Source organism: Panulirus ornatus, chromosome 7 (genome assembly GCF_036320965.1).
Source record: "Panulirus ornatus isolate Po-2019 chromosome 7, ASM3632096v1, whole genome shotgun sequence".
NCBI classification, from domain to species: domain Eukaryota; kingdom Metazoa; phylum Arthropoda; class Malacostraca; order Decapoda; family Palinuridae; genus Panulirus; species Panulirus ornatus.
In genome coordinates, this window is record NC_092230.1 from 41,986,235 (window position 1) to 41,991,208 (window position 4,974).

Below are 4,974 nucleotides of genomic sequence, written 5' to 3' on the forward strand. Positions count from 1 at the left end.
CTTAGCGTCCCCTTGATAGATCTACACCCATCTTAGCGTCCCCTGATAGATCTACACCCATCTTAGCGTCCCCTTGATAGATCTACACCCATCTTAACGTCCCCTGATAGATCTACACCCATCTTAGCGTCCCCTTGATAGATCTACACCCATCTTAGCGTCCCCTGATGATAGATCTACACCCATCTTAACGTCCCCTTGATAGATCTACACCCATCTTAGCGTCCCCTTGATAGATCTACACCCATCTTAGCGTCCCCTGATGATAGATCTACACCCATCTTAGCGTCCCCTGATAGATCTACACCCATCTTAGCGTCCCCCTGATAGATCTACACCCATCTTAGCGTCCCCTGATGATAGATCTACACCCATCTTAGCGTCCCCTGATGATAGATCTACACCCATCTTAGCGTCCCCTGATGATAGATCTACACCCATCTTAACGTCCCCTTGATAGATCTACACCCATCTTAGCGTCCCCTTGATAGATCTACAACCATCTTGGCGTCCCCTGATGATAGATCTACAACCATCTTAGCGTCCCCTGATGATAGATCTACACCCATCTTAGCGTCCCCTTGATAGATCTACACCCATCTTAGCGTCCCCTGATGATAGATCTACACCCATCTTAGCGTCCCCTGATGATAGATCTACACCCATCTTAGCGTCCCCTTGATAGATCTACACCCATCTTAGCGTCCCCTGATGATAGATCTACACCCATCTTAGCGTCCCCTTGATAGATCTACACCCATCTTAGCGTCCCCTTGATAGATCTACACCCATCTTAGCGTCCCCTTGATAGATCTACACCCATCTTAGCGTCCCCTGATGATAGATCTACACCCATCTTAGCGTCCCCTGATAGATCTACACCCATCTTAGCGTCCCCTGATAGATGTATTGGGATAATTTCCGTGGTGAACGGGACGCGATAAGGAGTAATTGAACTGGGATATAGTACATATTTCAAGGTTGTTATCGGTGTATTTCGTAGTAGTGGTGGACCAATCACAGGGCTTCGTCACAGAGGTGGGGGGGTCGTTCGTGGGTCCGTATGCGAGAGAGGGCCCCCCCTTGTCTTGCCATGCGCAACGGCACGCGTTACGTAACGAGAAGGAGGAACTACGAGGCGTTACGTAAGATAACAACAGAACCCCCGAGCCCATCACGTAACGTAATCGTATAGAGAAGCCAGTCTTATATAAATGTGACTGAGATTATCTTAGATTACTTTTCACCTCCGGTATCTTGCCAAGCCGAAGTCTTTTCCAGATGAAAATTTGATCCAAACAGACCTGAGTAGCGTAGGTAATGTAATTCGACCAGTTTTAGAGTGGTGCACGTAATGTAATTCGACCAGTTTTGGAGTCGTGTACGTAATGTAATTCGACCGGTTTTTAGAGTGGTGTAGGTAATGTAATTCGACCAGTTTTAGAGTGCTGTATGTAATGTAATTCGACCAGTTTTAGAGTGTTGTACGTAATGTAATTTTTTTTTTTTTTTTTTTTTTTTTTTTTTTTTTTTTTTTTTTTTTTTTGTAGTAGTGGACCAATCACAGGGCTTCGTTCACAGGGGGGTTCGTCGTGGGTACCGTATGCGAGAGAGGGCCCCTTGTCTTGCCATGCAACGGCACGTCGTTACGTAACGAGAAGGAGAACTACGAGCGTTACGTAAGATAACAACAGAACCCCGAGCCCATCACGTAACGTAATCGTATAGAGAAGCCAGTCTTATATAAATGTGACTGAGATTATCTTAGATTACTTTTCACCTCCGGTATCTTGCCAAGCCTAAGTCTTTTCCAGATGAAAATTTGATCCAAACAGATCTGAGTAGCGTAGGTAATGTAATTCGACCAGTTTTAGAGTGGTGCACGTAATGTAATTCGACCAGTTTTGGAGTCGTGTACGTAATGTAATTCGACCGGTTTTAGAGTGGTGTACGTAATGTAATTCGACCAGTTTTAGAGTGATGTACGTAATGTAATTCGACCAGTTTTAGAGTCGTGTACCTGATGTAATTCAAATAGTTTTAGAGTTGCGTACCTAATGTAATTCGACCAGTTTTACAGTTGCGTACCTAATGTAATTCGACCAGTTTTAGAGTTGTGTACGTAATGTAATTCAAACAGTTTTAGAGTTGCGTACCTAATGTAATTTAAACAGTCTTAGACCTAACCTACCACAGCAAGACATAGAGACCACTTAAACCCTAAACCACCTCCCATTCCTCCCCAAAAAAGATAAATAAATAAATGGTGTAACATTAACGAAAACTAATAAACCAGCTTAGTTTTCAAATAACGAAACCTCGCACGAAAGTAAACCAACTTAGTATTCAAATAACGAAGCCTCCAAACGAAAGTAAACCAGTTTAGTATTCAAATAACGAAAGTAAACCAACTTAGTATTCAAATAACGAAAGTAAACCCACTTAGTTTTCAAATAACGAAACCTCACACGAAAGTAAACCAGTTTAGTATTCAAATAACGAAAGTAAACCAACTTATTATTCAAATAACGAAGCCTCCAAACGAAAGTAAACCAGTTTAGTATTCAAATAACGAAAGTAAACCAACTTAGTTTTCAAATAACGAAACCTCACACGAAAGTAAACCAGTTTAGTATTCAAATAACGAAAGTAAACCAACTTAGTATTCAAATAACGAAACCTCCAAACGAAAGTAAACCAGTTTTAGTATTCAAATAACGAAAGTAAACCAACTTAGTTTTCAAATAACGAAACCTCGCACGAAAGTAAACCAGGGAGAGTGAGACAGGGGAGGAGGGAAAAGATATGTTAGGAGCAATAGATAGAAGTAGTTAGAGGGAACGTGAGACAAGAAGAGCAATAGGTGGAAGGAGTAGTTAGAAACACTGAGGTCGGTAGAAGTAGTTAGGAGGACCATTTAGCTAAGTAGTTAAGTAGGACCATTTAGCTAAGAGCTTCTTCGTACACTACGCTAGTGTTGACTACAAATTCACAAGTTATGGAGACTCTATTTACCCCTTGGTAAATAGATAGAGATAGCGAGTCGTGTACCTATATATATATATATATATATATATATATATATATATATATATATATATATATATATATATATATACAGTAGATTAGACTTCGTCATGGATGGCCGAGGTAGACGCGAGTGTGTGTGTGTGTGTACACTGTACGTGCATGACGCCATTATCAGTGACTGAAATATGTCCGTACTTCGTGAATATGTGTGTGTGTGTGTGTGTGTGTGTGTGTGTGTGTGTTCGTAAGACTCATGTTGAATAACTGGCTTAAACCAAACAACTCTGAATGACGTCATACGCTTGCCCATCGTAAATGGAATATTTAGTGATTGCTCAGGGAAGGTTGTATATATACTTCTCTCTCTCTCTCTCTCTCTCTCTCTCTCTCTCTCTCTCTCTCTCTCTCTCTCTCTCTCTCTCTCTCTCTCTCTCTCTCTCTTAGATTTATCTTAATTGAAGGTCATGGCATGACGTAGGTGTATGAATCATGTTTTATGATGGGTAATTTCATTTTTCTTTTTTTTTTTGTTAAGATAAACCCAAAATGGCTTCCGTGAATGAGAGGGTCTGTTTTGAAGTGATCCAAACTTTTTTGAATATTTGAATCGAGTGGCTAATAGTTGGGTATGGATTCTTTTTATACTACATTAAAGTGCTTGTGTTAGCCAGCCATTACATAGTCTTCGTGCATACCTTTACGATATTATTTAATAAGAAAACAGGCTTCCAAAAAACGCCACCTTCTCACTAACCCATTTGTAAGATATTAATACAAACCTTTGAAACCTTATATATAAAGTTAAATATAAAGTAGAGACAAAACACAGGGCTTAATGTATGTATGTCTGTCGATTTGATAAGTCTTGAAACGCATTTTTCTTATGTTTTAGAGACGCTATGTTAGAATTCCAGTGTCGCTGGGGGAAATTGATAAGTGACATTCAGGTATTAAAAAATGGCTATATGATCAAAGCTATATCATATATTTTTCATAGAAACATCAATTACACTTAAAGGAATGTTTATATTACATATAAACTTTCTCAGAACAATGGCTTAAAAATACTTAGGTGTTATAAAATTGTGTGCTTCCCCCCTGACGTAAAATGTCATAATTTTTACCTAATGATTACCAGGTTTTTCAGATTTCAGAAGAGACCCATGGTACAAATTTAAACATCCACAACGTTCCAAACAAATACAAAAAAACACCCCAGGAATAATAGAGAAATAGTAAACAAGAAAGTGAGGGACATTCTAGACGTGAATTCAAATTTGAATACATTGTTGATGATTTTGATTTTTCAAAGTTAGCCAAAATGCTGAACCCTCCATCTAGAAAACTGTAAGGTACATAAATTTTCTCTCTCTCTCTCTCTCTCTCTCTCTCTCTCTCTCTCTCTCTCTCTCTCTCTCTCTCTCTCTCTCTCTCTCTCTCTCTGCTGGCCAGCAGCTTGTGTGTATGATTTAATCAGCTGTCGCGTTCGCGTTGCCACTGCTGGCGACAACATTTGAGTGTGGAGCCACCAATTTACTCTTGTTTTCATGCTAAGATACTGTTCATAGACGACCCCCGAGGCTTTTCCATATATAAATATATATATATATATATATATATATATATATATATATATATATATATATATATATATATATATATATATATATATATATATATATGCCCTGGTTTCAGTCCATGGACAGCACGTCGTCCCCTATATACCACATTGCTCCAGTTCACTCTTATCCCGTAAATGCCTTTTGCTCTCTTGTATGTTTAGGTCTCTGTCACTGACAATTTTTTTTTTTTCACTCCATTCTTCCTGCTCTAATTTGGTCTCCTGGTTCTCCTTGTTCCCTTCACTTCTGACACATGTATCCTCTTTGTCAACCTCTTCTCATTCTCTCTATATGTCCAAACCATTTCAGCACTTCCTCATCA